We start from the raw sequence: 20,755 nt of genomic DNA on the forward strand, positions 1-20,755 counted from the left end.
AATAAACCACCTTTTAACATCCCTATCAGAAACCAGGGAGCCAATTAGATAATCTCTTAATAGTCAGGGACAATGATTGATTCTTAGGATCTAAAAAAAAAACAAGGGCTAAAGGCCTATCTGCAGCCTGTGCTACAAATACAAGAATCATATCTTATTTGCATATCTTATTTGATCTAATTTTGAAATAGCTTATTTTCTACACAGTGCCAAATTTTGAAATAGAGCACTATTCTGAAATGTCCCTTAACCCTCCTGGAATGCGGGTTACAGGGACACCAGAATAGCGCGCCTATTATTTTGAAATCTAATTCAAAATAATGGGCACGTTTAAAGACACAGAATAGCTATTTTGGGATACTTACCGCTGTCTAGACATAGCCTGATTGTTTTCAGATTGTTATGATAGAGCTCATGTTTAACCCCCTTCAGAGGTGTTCCCTCTAATTTTTTTCATCCATGTGTGGAACAAATTTTGTTTTCTGTGCCAATAGGGAGGTGATGTATGGCAGGAGTGGGGCTAAGGGGTTTTGAGTGTGGGAGGGTGCTCTCGGCTGGGAAAGGGGGATTGATGCACAGGGGTAAGAGCTCTGCCTGGGGAGGAGAGGCTTGGGGTGTAGGAGGGGGATCAGGGCTGGGGCAAAGGATTAGAATTCAGGAGGGAGAGGCTGGGGTGACCGCTTTGGAGTGCAAGCTACCTCAGGGCTGCAGTGGGGAAAGAAGACTCCTCCCAGTCGTCTCTCTTGCTGCAGTAGCCTAAGGCTGGAGCAGAGCAGCAACTCGGGGTGGGGAGGCACCTCTCCCTAGCCCTGGCAGCTCTGGGAGATCTGCCTCTGCAGCTACTGCAGCTCCAGCAGGGTCAGGGAAAAGGCACCTCTCCCCACCATGACGTTGCATGGCCATTAATTGCCTACTGCACAGCGGCACAGACTAAAGGGAGTTTAGAACTGATAGCATTGTCTACATCTGTAGCTTTAATTAGGGATATATCAATTACAGACCTCTGTAGAGTGGCAACTCAGTACTCTGCTTGTACCTTTTCTAATTATCATGTCCCAGTGCCAGCAGAAAGATCAGGTATTGCTGTAAGCAACACAGTTCTCTCCTCTGTATTGGACTCTGATCTGAATCTTCCACCTTCTTAAGGGGGTATTGTTTAGCAGTCACCTCAGGTGGGCAAAGAAGGAGCAATTGCCCACCTTTTGCGGTAACAATTGTGTTTCAAGATTTATCTTCCCCCCCCCCCCTCCGGTGGGTGCTCCACTACCTGCCCTCCTTCCTTACTACATCGCGCTGGTGGGATTTTGTGGTGGAGAGGGAACTAGAGGCAGTTCACTTCTGCAGCAACATATAGCCCTAGGGCATATGCGCGGGCTGAATGGGCACCACTTCCAAAAATATGCCATCAAAGGCACTCAGCACAAGCACACTTGAGTGGTGCACTCACAGGCACATATATCTTGAAGAATACCAGATACCCCCCTAAGGTGAGTAATCTCTCCATGCATTTCAAGTCAATCGTGTCAATTGAAGGAGCGTGACTCTGCCCTTTTTTCTGGGAACTCATAATTGCCCACTGCTCCTTCTCCTTAGGAGGCAGGATACTGAACAAGGAATATTCTCATCCAGCATGGCAATTCTTATGTTTTTCTGTACATTCAAGCATTTGATCTTTTTTACAGAAAAGGCATTTACAAAAAAAGGTAACAAATCACTCTGTCACTTAGGGTATGTCTACACTACCCTCCTAGTTCGAACTAGGAGGGTAATGTAGGCATACCACACTTGCAAATGAAATTTGAATTTCCCGGGCTTCATTTGCATAAGCAGGGGGCCGCCATTTTTAAAACCCCGCTGGTTCGAACCCCATGCAGTGTGGCTACACGGGGCACGAACTAGGTAGTTCGAACTAGGCTTCCTAGTTCGAACTACCAATACTCCTCAATCCACGAGGTTCGAACCAGCGGGGTTTTAAAAATGGTGGCGCCCTGCTTATGCAAATGAAGCCCGGGAAATTCAAATCCCGGGCTTCATTTGCAAGTGCGGTATGCCTACATTACCCCGCTAGTTCGAAATAGCGGGGTAGTGTAGACATACCCTTAGGGATTAAAGATGGGATTTTCAAAAGTACTAGACATTGTGCTAACTGCTCCCACTGAAATCAGTGGATATTTGACTTCACTGTGGACAGAATTAGGCTAACGATGAACATTTTTGAAAATCGCATCCTAAACTTTTAATTCTTCAGTAATTGAAGTTTCTAATCTCCTGGCACTTAAAGTTGTCACTGAATGGAGACCTATGACTGATAGCTATCTTGCACTGGGTTTTTGGGAAGGCCCACCTGCAAATACAGGAAAATAGTTTGCCTAACATTTTAAGTAGTACAGGCCCACATGCAGCTATTATCAGTAGCTCCATACTGCAGGGATGAGAATGGCACCAGAATCCTTTTCATCCTCTTGCAGGAAACTGCTCAGTATGGCTGGCAGCTACTACAGCAGAGAGTAACCCATGCTGGCCTTCAGGAAAGGGCTAAGGCCACAAACTATTCACCTTGGGAAAATTTTTTAGAATGCTGTGGTGAAAGAAATTATTCTTAGCCAGAAGAAAGTAGATTATTAGCAATTATCTCTTTCTCTAAAGACACCTAATCTAAGAAAAGGGGTGTAGATGGCCTGGGGTGTAAAAGGCGACATGACTGGGGAAAAGAATGTGGTGGGTGAGGAAAGGAGTGGCAAATCTCTAAGAGAAAGCAGGTTCTAGCAGAAATGAGAGGGTGGTGGGCCAGCAGCAAGAGATGGGAAGTAAGTACTATGTAAACACTGCTGTTTGTGGTATTTATTCCTATGTCCCCCTATGTTATGAAAAAGTCTTTTATATGATTCTGACTGTATCCAACACCAAAAGTGTGAGATTTTATTTAGATTCCTTCCTTCCCCTCTCCTCCCCTACACAAAATAAATTCAGAATATAAGTTCACATTTAGGGTATCAAGCTGAGCCCACCATTAAGAACCAATGAGAGAGAAAAAAGTAATTTTTTTTGTATGAAACCCATCATCATGCAAATAATTGCAAGCACATTTCGTTCAGGAAGCTACATCTTAATCAAATAATAGCGTGTATCCCCTTTGAAATGTTGCCTCTTCATTTTGCTTTGAAGTGTCAGACTGAAGCCAGAAGAGGCCTTCTGTGTTTGTCACTTGACATGAATGCATCTGCTACTACCCGAAACTGAGTCAATTGCCCTCTCTCTCTTTCTCTACTCTTCCGTCTTCCCTCTACCTCTCCCCGCCCCTGTATTTTTCAGATGAATGTTTGACCAAATCTTGTGCTCTCTGACAGGACAAACGTATGTCAACTGCATCAACTTTTCCATGTAAGCAGGACATCTGAAAAATAACTAGAAAGACAATCTTCCCTTCATTGGCTTCATTCATGTTGAAATCTATGATCAGAGTCAAAGTATTAATCTTCACCAATGAAGTTCACTTCACAGCTGCTGGCCTAAACTTAGCATGTATCCCAGCCCTCTGTGAGAAAGCAAGACCGCTCTGATTGGATTAAAGAGAAGAGAAAGGGAATGTCATGTTACTCCTTTAGGCAGCAGAGATTCTCACAAGGAAGCTCAAATAACAAAAGGCAAGGAATCTGACCCAGCAAAAGCACGGCAGGCTCCAGCAGGTTTTTTCCCCCCACTGGCTGCAGCAGCCACAATGAAGTCACTCTTGCCACACTGTATGGGGTGACTTCTCAATTTGTACTAAATCCCCTTTTACTTCAACAGAAGGCAGAAGGAGGTAGGCATTACAGTGAGATGTTCACATCCTCCTGCTGAGACAAACCAATCAGTAACACAGAAAGCCAAGCCAAAGCATTCAGTCTTCACTGTAGAGCTCCTTGTTAACCATTATAATCTCCTAAAATGCTAACAGAAAGTGCCAATACCAATTCGCAGCATTTATTTATATGTTTGTGACCCAATGCACAAGGAAACCTCCTTTTCTCAATGTCTGTAACTTCAGAGAGCCCCAGTGAAATAGCACATAACTCGCCCATTAATGTTGGCATAAGACGTCATTACATCTTCAGTATTCTGTATGTCACGTTCACAGAGTTTCAACATGCCAAAATAAGATTTCTTTGTCATCACTTCCTCTTTGGCCTCATCTTTGTTCCTTCTGCTTCAGACATGATCATCAAGCACAGAAGGGTCCAAAGAAAACCCAAGTTTCAGCTCTAGATCCAACCTTTCCCAAGTGCAGTGTTTGAATCTGAGGGTTCATGTCTATCATAGGCATGAAGAGTTTGGGATCAGGATTTTATTAGCATGGTTGCCAATATGAAAGCCAAAGAAAAATCCATGGTGAACAGTACAGCAGTATTGACTCTGCAGCAAACAACCATCAAAGTGTGTCTTTGGAAAAACTTAAACAACAAATAGTCTAGTAGCACCTTAAAGACTAACAAAACATGTAGATGGTATCATGAGCTTTCATGAAGTGGGTTTTGCCCAGGAAAGCTCATAATACTACATATAATTTTGATATGTCTCTAAGGTTCCACAAAACATCTTGTTCTTTTTTTTTATAGTTAACTAAGCCAACAGAAATCAAAGATGCATTATGGTGCAGTTCACAGTGAAAGTGACATTTTTGCAAAGTTAATATTCTAATTCTAAAGATAGCTTTATAAAATTTTCTGCAAGTAAAATGAGCAGCTGAAATATGAAGCATGACAATAGTTCTCAAATTAGAGACGGTCATAAGCTCTCTGATTAAAAACACCCCAAAACAATGTGGGTTTCAAAATCCAACTCCTTTGTGGTTTGAGCCCATTTTAAAGTTCAAATTACACAAGGTAAGTTCAAACACAAAGCATCAATTATTAGCAAATGTTAAAGATACCTCTGAAGTTAATTCCTGCCTCAAACACCACGAAATTATTGGAAAAAGCCTAGCGCCAAACTTCATACTTAGAGCTGTCTCTTCTAAATGTAGAGTAGGCATATAAAGAACAAGTGGCTACTTACTAAATAATGTGCATAAAAAGTATTTGGGCCAGATCCTCGACCCCACTACAGTAGCAAAAGCCCTCTTCACTAACCAGTTTAGGATTCTCCCTTAGGATGGAGTCACAGGTGGGATTTCTAACTCTGCTCCTCCTGATCTCCAGTACTGAGATAAAAGGGCATGGACAGCTTGCCCTGAAAATCTTTCGCTGCCAGAATAGCCCTCCTAGACAGCTGATCCAAGATAGAGATGCCCAAATGTGGCTCTGTCTTGTGCCAGGGACAGGGCTGTCACTGATTTGCTTTCGGGCTCTGGAAGCGATAAAAAAATTGTTTAAAGTCAACTTGCCTCTCCTTGGTCTTGTGCCAAACCCAGATCAGCTAGTTAGGAGAACTTACTATTCAGTTTTTAAAGCCTTTCCTTTGCAAGTCAGCATAATTTAGTATCCATATATTTGACCCTTTTTTGTATTTTGTATTTCTGAACAGAATCAAATATCATCATCTACTGCCTTCCACAGCCAGTACAGACAAAATATCTTGGCCCAGCAACTCAACCTGCAGAGGCTGTGCTGTCACTGCAGAGATGTATTTGGTCATGTGCTCCATGGTGCTCTTGATGATGAGAGAGACACAGACCCTATGTTTATTTTCAAATATCAGTTTTGCTAAGGCTTGAGGAAGATGGATGAACTGAAACCTACTTTGATTTGGAGCTAATAGCCCAAATCAATCACTGCAAGAGGCTGCTGCGTTACTTCAGGTAAGAGCACGACCTGAAGGTATTTGGGCAATACACACACTGACAGCTTTCTATTTGCTGATATGTTTATTTCGCCCATAAACAAACCTTGAACAAATTGCCCCATTGATGGCTGGATTATCACCTTATGTTTGTTAGTACAATATAGGAGCCTTTTCTTTCAGAGCATAACTGAGAAAATGTTTCCACCCTGAGTAATTATAAGACCATGCAAAAGAGCATCATATGACATTCATACATGTCTGGGGAAAGTAAATTGCCATCAGTTGCCTTGTTCTGAGCAGCTATATTGGCTTTTATATTGGGATGGATGATATCTATATTCAGCCTCTGGCTTGCCCTACTATGCTGCAATTTGATTAAGGGCGTGAATTTGAGGTACTGGTAGTTGAGTGAGATTACTGAAATTATCCCAAAAGAGCACGTTCACAGTTCTCCATGAAAAGAATCTCCATTGTCTCCTTCAGAACAAAGAAAGCAGGTCAAGAGAAGCTTAATTAATATGGAATTAGCACAAGTCAGTTTTTGTTTTATGTCTTTTCTTGCCCTCTGTGGCTTTAGGACAACTGAAGGAGATCATACTCATATAAGTGTATTGATCAAACGGATTATTGATTAAGGCCAGTCTGCGTACTATCTTTACAGAATCCCTATTCTGCTATGCTACATAGCTCATAGAAACCTACTAGGGAGAAAGAGCCAACAAGATGGTGTATTTTGGCCAGGGCCAGATCTGTGTGTTGTATGTAGCAGAACTCTTCAGCAAGAACGATCCAAAAAAACAAGATTGTGGATTAAGTGTGCTGCTAGTTTCTTAGCCTCAAGTGGTTGGATTCTTGCCTGTTTAGCTCTTTGCCCTAGCCAAACTGCACTCCTTCCTAAATGTACGTGCCAGTGGAAAATCATGAAATAACTTCCAGTCATCTGACAGGTACCTAATTCTGGTTTTTCAAAAATAGTTTCTTTAATGTAATTTCTTCTGAATTTTAGGTACAAAGATCAAGATAAGATGATGTTTCATCTAATTGCCCTCTTAAATATCATTTTTTCAGTTATATTTAAGTTCTTAGCACCGAAGTAGGCATTTGCTGAAAACTCTTTACTCATCACTCTTTGGTGTTGCATCCCCGTGTTGGAATTCAGAAAAGATTCTTCTGCTTTCTTTACTATTTATTGTCAGAATTGTACCAAACCTGTATTAGTACTCTGACTTTCAAAGGTGATATGGTTCCCTCCCTCATCCCCATTGACTTCAAGTATAGTCCTCCTTTGCAGTTCCTGTACAATGAGAGGAAGCTAGCCAGGAGCAACACAACTTTCACAGGAGCCATGCTAACTGGGAATAGAGAGGCAGATGCCATTCCTATATTAATTAACACTGTTACTATGTACTCAAATTCACTTCTGTTTGTTGAATATGTCTACTAAATTACAATGGACACTAATAATGTGGTCCTACAAGTTACTGACTACCTTCAGGGGGCCAAAGACAGTGGGATGTCATGTAATCAAGTGTCCTTCAGGACATACACAGCCCCCAACAGGATTGGCTTCTATGTTTGTAAACAGCTAATTATGAATCTTTAATTCAGCTTTGTGGAAAACATTTCCTTTGAATACAAATAGACATTGAGTTAATATCCCATGGATTGAGCTCAAAATTCTCAAAGGAGTTATGAAATGGCCATTTGTGTGCTGAACTCATGAGTCTCCTAAGAAACTGAACATGATTCTCCCAGGGATCCTCCAAGAAGCTGATATGTCTTTTGTCATATGCATTCCCAGTCTTCTCACACCCTTGCAACCTCCCTGACATCCCCCGTCTGAGCTTTGAGCATACAGAAGCCTCTGTGAAGGCTGCAGGAGGGAAGGATGATAATGCAGGGGAAGTTGGGCCCCATCTGTTCTCTTTTTGAGATTGTTGGGAAGAACAGGTGTCACTGATCTTGTGCACCAGATGGAACTATAAGTCTCTGTAAATTTGTCTTTCTGCAATGTTTTGAATGAGCAGAGAGGTTCAGTTGACTCTCTCCATTTCTCATCTCTTTACATCAGTGGCGTTAACATTATAAGCAATAAATGAATTCATTTTACAGTAAGCCTAAGCTTAACAATGAACTTCATATCTAAATCATCTCCATGTCTCTCTGCTGCATGTATATAAAGTGCACAGGCAGGAGCTGACTACTTCCAATAGTGAAAAGCTTCTCTTGAAAATTAAAAATCCACACCACCCAATAGATGATTCCTCTTCATTCTTCCTTGCTAAATAGTTGTTCTCGTTCTGTAAACTGGGGATTCGTGCATCTTATACTACAGTGGTAACATCCATCTGCTATGAACAGTCAGAAATAGTATTTAAAAAAAGTCTATGTAACCTAACTGAAGTAGTAGTTAGTAATGAAGCTCCAGATGAATATAACATCTAATAATGATCCATCTTTGGGGTAAATTCAAGCAGCACCAGCTCCCAGACATACATGGCTGTGTTTTACAAAATCTTGTGGTGTTTTCTAGCACTTGCTTCAGAAAGTGTGTGATGATATCCTAATAAATATTTTGCCATGCCCCCATAATTAATATTGCTTATTTTATCAGAGTTATAATCAACCATATTTACTTACTTACACATCTTTAATATTATATAAAGCTTGTGTTGTTGCTGACAATGCTTTGTGTGAGAGATGGTTTGATTTATTTTATATAACAGCAGTTGGACTGGGGAAAAATAGTTCCAAATCAGTTTTCATAGAAATTACTTCGTAATCAAAGCAAAACCAGCCATTAAAAATATTTTTTTCCACAGAACTAAGGAACAGCAATTTTTAGAGAGAAACTGGTTATGCTTAGTATAAGATACTAATGGAACTATAACTATCAGTTTGGTTCATCATTAGGATATTGGTTTATATCATATGTTCTCATTTATTTCCAGAAAACATGGCTTGGTGTTGTACATTAATGCTTTTTCTCTTCTCCAAAAGGATTCTATGAATTACATCAAATAGTTGAATGTGCTGACCCTTAACCTTTGGAAACCTGAGACTGAATTACAGCTGTGCCTTGAGAGGCTTGAATTTTAGCTCTCAGTTAAGATCTGTGCTGGAAAGATTAGAGGTGTGTGAACTTGACCTTCTAAAGAAACAGCAAAATTAGCACAAGATTTTCCAGTACTACTTCTACAGTCTTTAGCAGTGCAGGTAGGGGAATGCTGATTATATTACTTTGGAAAGTACACACAGCAAGAAGTCAAATCTAGTGACATTAGCGGGTCAACCCCTACAGTCTTTAGTCAAGATTCAAAAAGCAGAGCACTCATTGAACTCACTGAACTGATTTGATTCAGAATTAATTTTAAAAGAAACTAGATGTAATTGCAAGACATATCTTGGAATATATCTATGAGAGAGAGGAAGAGGCTTGTTAGGTGTCCCTGCAACAAGCTGTTGCATGTGGGTGGACTGCTCAACCCATGCTGTGCCTCAATATTGGTAAAAATATCTGAAGACATAACAAGCTAAATTGTAACTCCTATGCATCTGCACAATGGCGTAAAAACTCCCCTTCAGCCCATATATGGTCCATGTGGATGTTGGGTCTGGATACACAGGTAAATTTCTAGATAAGAAGGCTAAAAGGGAGCACTCTGATCATCTAATCTCACTTCCTGCAAAACTCAGGGCATGGGAGTTCTATAAATTAATTCCTGTTTTCCATAGTTACACCGCTTAGTAATTTTTAGATTAAGATTAGATGTTTTTATACCTACCATGGTCCTTGGTAAATTGCTCCAATGGTTAATTACTCTCACTGTTGAAAAATTACACCATAATTCCAGTCTCTATTAGTGTAGTTTTATCTTCTAGCCATTAGATCTTGTAATATCTTTGTCTGCTAGGTTGGAGAGCCCATAATCTAAATTTTGTTCCCCGTGTAGGTATTCATAAACTGTGATCAGGTCATCCATTATTCTTCTTTGTGTAAACTAAGTAGCTTGAGCACCTAGAGTCTACCACTATAAGGCATTTTTTTCAACCCTTTAATCATTCACATGACTCTTCTCTGAACCCTCTCTAATTTATAAACATCCTTCTTAAAGAATGGGCACCACAACTCTGCACAGCAGCAGTTACACCAGTGTCAAATGCACAGGTACAGTCTCCCTACTCCTACTCAGTATTCCACCGCTTATACATCTGAAGGCCACAGCATCTCACTAGGAGCTCTTGTTCTGCCAGCACTGGCAATGGAGGATGGGGGGGGAGGGGGAGGGAGGAAGCATTTGTCCGTGGGCCCAATGATTCATAAGAGCCCAGAACTTCCAGCTCCATTACTATGGGCAGATGAGGGAAAACTAATCCAGGCCCCACCCCTTCTGCCCAAAGCCCCACCCCTTCTGGGAATGTGAAGCCACCTTCTCCCATGTTGCCCAGAGACCCAGCAATTTAGGGTCCCCCATTATGTAAGTATGGCCTACCTCCTTTTTATTCTAAATCAATATTTAAATTTTATTTTATTCTAAACGTTTATTTAAACTTAGCCATATTAAAATGACTGATGGCTCACGCCCAGTTTATTGCACTGTCAGTGACCTGTTCCCTTTATTATTATTGCTTCTCCTATCTTTGTGCCATCTCTAAAGTGTATCAGAAATGATTTTATGTTTTTTTCTAGTTCACTGACAAAAATGCTAATTAGCACAGGGCTCAGAACAGATCCCTGCAGGGCCCCAGAAGAAATACAACCATGCAGTGATTCCTCTTTTACAGTTACATTTTGAGAAGAATCAGTTAGCCAGATGATGTATGCCATGTTAATTTTTTATTCTTCTAGATTTTCAATCAAAATGTTATTTAATGAGTCAAGTGCTTCATGGAATACTAAATAAATTAATATTTACCTCTGTGTAACAGCAAACTCTAAACCAAAGAAACTATATATGTGTTACATACAATTATTATGGAAGTTGCTATAGGATTTTATCTCTTAGGGTATGTCTACACTAGCCCCCTAGTTCGAACTAGGAAGGCTAATATCCCGGGCTTTATTTTCATATTCCCGTCTGGTCACCATTTTTAAATGCCACTAGTCCGGACTAACTGCCCGTGGCTACACGCGGCAGTTAAATGGTCATTTGAACTAAGTCCTTAGTTCGAATTACCTGTTGCTCCTTCTGGAATGAGGTGTAACATATTTCCATAGTTTGGTTTGGAGGGGTTTTTGGTGTGTGTGGTTTTTTTTTTATAGCGATAAATAGGAAATGAAGGAAATGTTTGAAACTGTGGCACTACAGCATTGTATAGAGGCAAAAGAAAGGCAATGGGGTATTCCATATCAGCTATGTAGAACATCCTTCCAATAAGGTATATTTACTGATTTGTACTTTACAGTTTTTCATCTCAGAATATGTCTACACTATAGTTTTGTCGGAAAAACGGCCATTTTTCCGACCAAACCTTAGTTATGTCCACACTGCAGTCGCATTCTTCCAAAACTAAATTGAAAGAACAGAGGGTTTTTTCTGACATTGGTAATCCTCTTTCTATGAGGAAGAAGTCTTTTTCCAAAGAGCTCTTTCGGAAAAAGATGTGTATGGACGGGGAAGAGGGAGTTTTTTCAAAAGAAGAGGAAATAGGAAAAAGCGCAGGTACCTTGGGCACCATTCAGTGTGGATGCTATCTTTCAAAAAAGCAGATCACTTTTTTGATGCACTTTTGTGTGTGGACGCTCTCTTTCGGAAGAAGTTTTTTCGGAAGATTTCTTCTGAAAAAAGGTTCTTCTGAAAGAGAGACATAGCCTGAAAATTCAATTATTCAGAAAGATAATTTTTAAAAGCATTTCCTGGTATGCCATACTTAGTGTCAGACTGTCTCAGTTAAATTTTAACTTCTGAATTATTTTAACTTTTAGTCCTGAAAATGGAAAAATGATGATGCATGAGTGTAGCCAGACAGGAACCCCCCTTGAAACATCCATCTTGCTTGCCCCTCTGAGGTGCCTGGAGCATATAGGGTGTAGAAAGCAATAAAATCAGCATAGTCTTTGATGCCTTGACAGAAGGCCCAGATATGCTGGCTGCTGTGACACTGGATGGCTGTAAACAGAGATACGTCAATTGCTGACCTCGAGATTGCGAGAACTGCTTTGGCTGGCACCTATATTGATACGAACACACAGCCGTCCTCAATGGGGGAATCGCCCGCTGAGCAAAGGATGTCGAGTACTCCCAATTTAGTTATCTCTCTTACAAGTATAAATTAAGTTCACAACTCCCTTGTAAGAGCTGGCGTCACAAAGATGAACCAGCACCATTTGGCACCATAGATAAGGAAGAGAATACATGACCCCACGGGTATAAAGATGGGTCCAGCAGCACACTCACTCTGAGTGTCAATCTACCATCTACCTGCTGGTCGGGTAAGGTAATTGCCTCCCAAGGTTCCATGGGGACACCCACCTCGTATTTGTCTTTCCAAGGAATTGAGAGACCGATCCTGGCTTGACACGCTGGAATCGAGAGACGCAGAAGGGGGTAAAAATTGTACCCGTATGTGTCCTTTTGTTATAGTGCATGCTTAGAACAGAGCTCTTTAAAGATTAAGCTGTTACTTGGTACCATTATTTTCTATTTTCTTTTTCCTCTGTAACCATTTTAAGATCTGAATTTGCTAGCAGGTAAGAAATAGAGCAATAGCCACTGTAACCAGTGGCAAACACAATTAAAAGAACTCCAGCCGGTCATAGGAGCAGACACAGTAAGGCTGGGCATTTGGATCGTGTTGCCTCCATGGGACAGATCCTTTGGGGCATCCATCAGCCTTCCCTAGGCCGCCCGCTGCGAAGGGACCCCAGTCCTAGCAGCTAAAGACACGGATGTAAAAGCTCTTCCTGCAAACTTTTGGGGCACCCATCAGCCTCTGGCTGCCTGCTGCGAAGGGACCCCGGTCCTAGCGGTTGAAGACTCGGGTGTATAACACACACAAGCACCACGCCCTGCCCTGACCATCGGCTGACAATGAGCCAGAATAATCTAGTTGACTTGCCTTTGGTCAGAAAGGCAGGTTATCAGCATTAAAAGAGTCTGATGGTTGATAGAGCTGATCAGTTCCTTTGTCTAATCATAAAATGTACATAGCTCAGAACACTAATTCTGAATAAAAGGAACAATTTTAGGATTGTAATAATTTAGGAAAACCAAATAAATGCGAGGAAAATTGAACAAATTTTCAAAAAGGGAGCTCTTAAAATATTTTTATGGAAAAATTAATAAATGTTTCACAACAAATTCATAAAGTATTCATAAACATCTAAAGAATTATTGAATCAAATTTGGAAGCTAAATTCAACCTTTAAAGTGTAAAGCAAATGGATTTTAATGTTGTTTGAAATGCAAATCTCAGTGGAAACTTTACAGAGTCACTACTGATGTCCATCTACTACTCATTTGAGAGAATTCGTTTTTCCTGCGTGTGTGTGTGTGTGTGTGTGTGTGTGTGTGTGTGTGTGTGTGTGTGTGTGTGTGTGTGTGTTCAAAAACTTCTCCTAAACAATAAGAGCTAGGATCACCAAATTTGGTATACAGCTTCCTCTTTGAACTTTAAGCAACATAGGGGTTTATTTGTGCCAGGAAAATGGGATTTCTTCTCATAAACCCCACAGAAGAGAGACAGAATCACCAGGCAAATGAAAGGAGCCGACTGGGGGTATGTTTTGCTCCATCTGGCTCTGCCCTTGCCCCAGCCCCAAGCCTCCCACCCCTGAGGAACCCTTTAAGGGTCAAAGAAGGGCTGAAGCTTCCCTCCCCAATTCAGACAGGAACATTGCTGACTGTTCCCCTTCTTCAGGGAGTGAGGGGAAAGTGCACAATTGGGTGCATTCCTCACTCTAGCTGGGGAGGACTGGGGCAGATGAATCTGCCCCATGGAGAGGCACTTCTCACCTGACCCTAAGCTGCTGTGGTGAGAAAGGGCAAGGGTTATCCTCTCTTCCCAGGACAACCCACAGACTGAACCCCTTATCCCCAGCCCCTCCTAAATCAATGATTTAAATGAAGCATGTACATATTCATTTTATGTTCCAACAAACAAACATTAATTGAGGTAAGAACCTGAGCACCGCTGGGTAAATTTTCTGATACTATATAAACAAACAGGTCAAGATTTTCAAAATTGTTCAGCATTATCATTGGGAGTCTTGGTTTTGAGGTGCCCAGTTTAAGTGAACCCAGTTGAAGAGAACTGATGTTTAGCACTTTCTGACAAAGTTACTAGTATGTTTTGGAAAACTTTTATCAGAGACCAAGAGAAAGAGAGCAAGGGAAACATGATGGTGTGATGTAAAAGTTATTACCATAAATGTGAGATTGAGTTTCATGAGTCTTCCCCAAAAGTGCCCAGAAAACCTTTTGGGTTCCATTGAGAGTTTTGCAAAGCAAACTTGTATGATGATTTTGCTTTGCTCTTTTAGTAATGCCAGAAAGTGGTTACCCACAAAAAAAAAAGAATAAAATCAGATTTGTGACAAAAAGCAAGACTATTAAAAAATCAAAACTCTTTTTCAGGAAGTTGATCTTGCGTCTATTTTCACATAAAATTTGTTAAATTATACACATTTTCCCTAATACTAACATATCCATGTCAAAATAGTCCAGATTTGAGTGAAACGAAGAACAAAAACTAGTCCACATCTGAGGAAAACTGTGCTTAATTTTGAAAATGTTTCTGAATCAAAAATAATTATTTTGTTTAAAAAACAATAACTGTGATGCGCAAGTATCATTTTTGTATGAAAGGACAAGAACTGGGACATAATTGGTCAGCTGGGAGTTATGTGGTGGGAAATATTCCTCAATGCTATAAAGCATCTGAAGTTTTCTCCTGCACAAGCATCCCTCTCTTCTCTTGGTGCAGAGGGCATGCAGGGGCAGAAGAATGGAATTCTGCAAAGTTACACAAGTTTTCAGCTGTTCAGACGCATGCTAGGATGGGCACAGACCAGCCCTCAGAATCAGGGAGAAATTATTGGCCATTTGGCACTCTCTTCCCACACTTAGGTCTCAGAAGTGAGCTATACCAGAGAATCTGGCCCTATGCATATTAGAATTCAAATCTCAGAATTTCATATTTGTGTAATAAGACATTAATATGCTTCGGATTAGTAAAAATATTTAAATCATACACAACTCTGACAAATTTCTTTAATTTTTGAATCAGGTGTAAATAGCCTCTGAAAGGCATTTGGAAGATGGACACTGTTTGCTTGCTTGTTTCTTTGTTTGTAAAAGATAACAGAAAGGAACACCCCATCTCCTGTTCTAACATGTCTTTTAAAATGCTGCTATCAAATACTAAAATTATGGTCATAGCTAGAGTGACCTCTAGTGTCCTACCGTGGAAGTAATTAATAAAATATCAAATTTCTATACATCTCTTTTTAAGACACACAATTCAAGTGAATTTGATTAAATGAAAATAAGGGAAGAGTGCAATGAACAGAACCAGAGGCTGCAAATCAATATATACGTTTCTGCCATTCAGTTCTGCCAATCCATTTGCCAGTCTCCCTTCTTATGAACTGCAAATTGATATTTTGAAAAGAAATTTCCTACCTCCAGCATCCGCACAATCAGTTCTCAGTTGCTAAGAAAAGGAGACACTTTTCAGCATTCTGCTTCAGTATTACCAAGGACAATCTAGGATTAATGTTCTTATATTTTTAAAACAGATGATTCATGAAACTGCAGAACCCCAAAATAAATAAATAAATTGTTGACTCTGATCTTCCTAAACTCTAGGGGCTACGTCTACACTGGCCCCTTTTCCGGAAGGGGCATGTAAATTTCACTAGTCGTCGTAGGGAAATCCGCGGGGGATTTAAATATTCCCCCGCGGCATTTAAATAAAAATGTCCGCCGCTTTTTTCCAGCTTTTAAAAAAGCCGGAAAAGAGCGTCTAGACTGGCCCCGATCCTCCGGAAAAAGTGCCCTTTTCCAGAGGCTCTTATTCTTACTTTCATCACTTTGAAGTAAGAATAAGAGCCTCCGGAAAAGGGCACTTTTTCCGGAGGATCGGGGCCAGTCTAGACGCTCTTTTCCGGCTTTTTTAAAAGCCGGAAAAAAGCGGCGGACATTTTTATTTAAATGCCGCGGGGGAATATTTAAATCCCCCGCGGATTTCCCTACGACGACTAGTGAAATTTACATGCCCCTTCCGGAAAAGGGGCCAGTGTAGACATAGCCTAGGGGTATGTCTACATTACAGCACTAATTCGAACTAACTTAGTTCGAATTAGTTAATTCGAACTAAGCTAATTCGAACTAGTGCATCTAGACCTAAAAACTAGTTCGAATTAGCGTTTTGCTAATTCGAACTAGCATGTCCAGACTGAATGGAACCTGAACCGAGGTTAAGGATGGCCAGAAGCAGTGCCGGCAGGGCATCAGATTAGGACTTAGAGTGTGGAGCTGCTGCCTCAGGCTAGCCGAGGGCTGTGCTTAAAGGGACCCGAACCCCACCCCGGACAGACAGTTCTCAGGGGTTCCCTGCTTGCAAAGCCATCCTGGCTTGGAGTGCCCTGAGTGCCCACACTCGGCACATCACAGCACTCGGCCATCAGCCCGGCTACACTTGCCACAGGCTGCCATCCGGGGGGGGGGTCAATCAAGGGGCTTCAGGAGAGTTTCCACCCTGAGGAGCCCGCAGAGCCAGCCCAGTCCTCCCCATCGGGGGCTCGTACCCCATTCCTCCCTCACCTCCTTCCACTTACCTCTCCCTAGCCCCCCTTCCTGATGTACAAAATAAAGGAAACGTGTGTTCAAAAATAGAAACTCTCTTTATTGAACAAAACTCGGGGAGACATGGAAAAGGAGGTGGGAGAGGGGAAGAGAGAGGGTGGGAGAGGGGAAGGCAACTAAAATGATCAGGGGTTTGGAACAGGTCCCATATGAAGAGAGGCTAAAGAGACTGGGACTTTTCAGCTTAGAAAAGAGGAGACTGAGGGGGGATATGATAGAGGTCTATAAAAGCATGAGTGGTGTGGAGAGGGTGCATAAAGAAAAGTTCTTCATTAGTTCCCATAATAGAAGGACTAGAGGACACCAAATGAAATGAATGGGTAGCAGGCTTCAAACTAATAACAGAAAGTTCTTCTTCACAAAGCAAATAGTCAACCTGTGGAACTCCTTGCTGCAGGAGGCTGTGAAGGCTAGAACTAGAACAGAGTTTAAAGAGAAGTTACATAAAGTCATGGAAGTTGGGTCCATGGAGTGCTATTAGCCAGGGGGTAGAAATGGTATCCCTGGCCTCTGTTTGTGGAAGGCTGGAGATGGATGGCACGAGACAAATGGCTTGGTCATTGTCTTTGGTCCATCCCCTCTGGGGTACCTAGTGTTGGCCGCTGTCGGCAGACAGGCTACTGGGCTAGATGGACCTTTGGTCTGACCCAGTACGGCCATTCTAAGCTCAGGGTTAGGGGTCTCAGTGGACCACCTTGATTTTCATGCAAACCTGCTCCTGGGTGGCCAGGCTGGCAGCTATCCTGCCCTAGACGGCCACTTTCCTGTGCCTAGTGCGGAGGTCGTGGAAGAGGTCCACGATGTCTGCACTAGACTAGGTGGGCGCCTGCCTCTTGCGGACCCGGGCAGGTTCCCGGGAGCCGCCAGCCTGGTCCTGGGAAGAGGCGGAGGGCTGGGTGGCAGCGGGTGGCCGGCTCGAGCCGTGCCAGGTGCAAGGTCTGCTGGCTGGGTGCTGGCAGGCTTGCACCTGGCACGGGCACCATAGCCAGCCCGTGCCCCTTTAAGGGCTCTGAGGCCAAGAGGGGGGCAGAAGAGTTTCCCTGGTGGTGCCCAGAGTGGCCACCAGGGCAAGCTGAGAAGGGCTAGCCTCCCACTAGTTTGAATTAAGTGGCTACACAGCCCTTAATTCGAACTAGTTAATTCGAACTAGGTGTTAGTCCTCGTAGAATGAGGTTTACCTAGTTCGAATTAAGCGCTCCACTAGTTCGAATTAAGTTCGAACTAGCGGTTTGTATGTGTAGCGCCTATCAAAGTTAATTCGAACTAACGGCTGTTAGTTCGAATTAACTTTGTAGTGTAGACATACCCTAGGATATGGGTGTGAGCAACTTCCTTTAAAGAAACAACAACGGAATAAATATCTGAAATATCTATAATAGGTGTCTGAGATACCTTCCACTGCCATCTTTCTTTTTTTCTCTTATTACTGAGAGTCAATTTCAAGCTGGTTCTACATAATGATAAGAAAACTGTATCAGGGTTTTTTTTCCAAAGAGAGTAGACATATATATTTGTTGTTCAAAGCATCTTAGCTTTCTGCTGATGTGATATGAAAACAAATCTGAGGGTAATAAAAGTGAAATATTTTTACTGAAATGAGATCCATAACTCTTTCAGTCCAGATGTCCCCCAAATTTTGGGGGGGGCTGGCTTATGTCATAAACTGCCCCAAGTCTGTAGTGAAAGAATGCTGATAAATTTTACATCACAGGGAGAAATCTATTACATCCATTTTGTTATTCTTCACCCCATGATTATATGCTTCTGATTTAAAAAATTCAGGCATGCAGTTTATTGAATTAAGCTGATGTATCCTCTTGTGTTGTGATATTTCTTAAATATGGGCCTCAGCTGAAGTCCCTGATAGAAGCCATCCACTCACTCCCAAACACTGAAAAGGAAGGTCAGACTTTGAGCCCTGACTCAATTTTCACATTTAGCCTGTACATCTCTATATTGAATTGAATGGGAAAACCCCAAATACAAACAAAGATGAAATGCTGAGTGTTTGAAATACACATCATGATCTTAACTTGCAGCTCAAGTCTGTCTCTAGTATTGATAACTCTTCTATAATTTTTTTCTTCTGCTTTCTGTCGCATGAGGGCAATAACAGATTTCCCAACTTTTTAGTGACAGGGTGAAAGGAAAACAATTAACAGTGCTCTCTCTGGAGGCACCAATAATGTGTATTGACTAACTTCTTGGATTCATTCTCACAACTATCTGGTCTTTCAGTGTTCCATGTGAGTATCTCAAACGGATTCAGCAGCAAAGCAATTCTGTAAACTCTTTTAAATTGTATTTGCCCCTTACCTTTGTGTGATTTCAATACATTTTTTCATAAAAATGTATTTTACCCATTATGTGTTTAACCTGCTGTATACCAACTTATCTTTCTTTAACATGATCTTCAACAACTGGTCAGTGGAAAACATACATATAAATATATAAAATGGTATGAAAATAGTGTTCTATAATTTCATGTGTAACTCTGAGGTCTATCAGATTGTTCTCTAAGCCTTTGACACAATGTGAATACATTTAAAAAAAACTTAAAAAACAACAAATAGTCTGGTAGCACTTTAAAGACTAACAAAACATGTAGATGGTATCATGAGCTTTCGTGGGCACAGCCCACTTCTTCAGAAGCTGTGCCCATGAAAGCTCATGATACCATCTGCATGTTTTGTTTGTCTTTAAAGGGTTACCAAACTATTTGTTGTTTTTTAAGTTTATCCTGTTCAGACTAACTCAGCTACCCCTGAAGCACTTAAAAAAAGGTCAGTTATTTTCTTCCATCTCTTATGTCTTCCCAACACTACTGTGGTAGCTCTTCAGCTATAAGCTCAGACATGTCAAACTCGTTTTGTTTTTTGTTTTTTTTTAAGCAAACAGGCTGTGCTCTCCAATACTACAATGCCCCTGTGTCTGAACTGAAAAAAAATAACACTGCCAAAGCACATTTGAGTTCTTGACAACACATAAACTGAACTGGCAAAAGCTAAGATGTGCTCTTTTAGATGACTAATTTTGAAGATTGCTCTTGAAACTTTGACTCATTCAGCCAAATCATGCCCTCGTGTTCACCTATTGCAGAGCAACAAGGAAAAAATAATCCTGCCCTAACTTGCATACTGTGCAATTACAATGGAAAGATTTGTCTTGACTAATTCCTCATGCATCTCCATTGATATAAATGATTAGATAGGGTGTAAATCAAGGCTAGATATTCTCACTGATTTCAGACGAGCTGCGTATAGCAACATAGGTGTAGCTTCAAAGTATGTACTTTCCCAGAGTCATGCAGGTGCTAAATGAGCACTTGAATTGCTGTACTGCTGAGCTACCAGTGTCTGGAACCTGAAGAGAGAACTCAGAAGGATGCCCAAAGGAAGACAATTTTCTTGAATAGTGTTTCAGTCATTTCTGGTTCCCTAAGGAGAGTTTCCTCTCTGAAGCTCCATTTCAGCAAAACATGTGCAGGTACTTAACTCTAGTTGGCTTCTGTGGGACCTTGGCATGTGCTTTGTTGAATCAGGGCCTTACACCACAGCAAATTCCTAATATTATCTCACACAGCAAACTCATTTAAACCCATGAGAGTAGACTGGTACCCAATGCTTGAAGGCCCTGGGTACCTAAAAGAAAATAACTAAAAGGATACTGTACTAGTATATCACAAGAAAACTCAAATCCCAAATAAAGCAGAGAACCTCAGAACAGGGAGGAAACACCAAAATGATACTATACTAGTAATCTTATACCAAAAGGAAACAAAACGGTCTTGAATTTTGCCCTGCTCCATTCGGAAACTGTGGCACAAATGAAGGAGGCAGAGCTGCAGACATTTAAAAGAAAAGGTGCTATCTGTCAGAACATCCAGGAGGTCCAGCTCCAGCTAACTCAACTGTAGCTGGGACCATAGGCAGTCTCTTGTGTACATGTATCCTGAATAATGTAAGGCCTTAGATTTGTTACTAATAATTAAGCCTTGATGCAACATTGCTTTATAACACTCAGTACAAATCAGAGGTGAACAATTATGAATCTAGAGAGAGAGGGGAAAGTGGCCCTCTGCAACTTCTATCTGGGGAGGGAGAAGGGCGGCCTATTCTTGCAAATATATATATGTACTGTTTTGTCCTTATCTACCTGATGTACTCATCTCATTTCCATGCTTATTT

At 41.3% G+C, this 20,755-nt stretch overlaps 1 long non-coding RNA gene across 11 annotated transcripts in view; it reads left to right on the forward strand.

Annotated features, from left to right (window-relative positions):
- The window catches only part of LOC142829565 (uncharacterized), a 182,874-nt gene that overhangs the window by 133,033 nt on the left and 29,086 nt on the right, over positions 1-20,755 (forward strand). For 9 of the 11 annotated variants that reach the window (XR_012904073.1, XR_012904074.1, XR_012904076.1 and 6 more), the window contains exon 2: positions 5,503-5,776. The exons of the other annotated variants lie outside the window; for them this stretch is intronic. This is a non-coding gene — a long non-coding RNA (uncharacterized LOC142829565). The remainder of the gene's footprint in view (positions 1-5,502; positions 5,777-20,755) is intronic. 11 annotated transcript variants of the gene reach the window in all.

This window comes from Pelodiscus sinensis, chromosome 5 (assembly GCF_049634645.1).
Source record: "Pelodiscus sinensis isolate JC-2024 chromosome 5, ASM4963464v1, whole genome shotgun sequence".
In the NCBI taxonomy this organism is placed as follows: Eukaryota; Metazoa; Chordata; order Testudines; family Trionychidae; genus Pelodiscus; species Pelodiscus sinensis.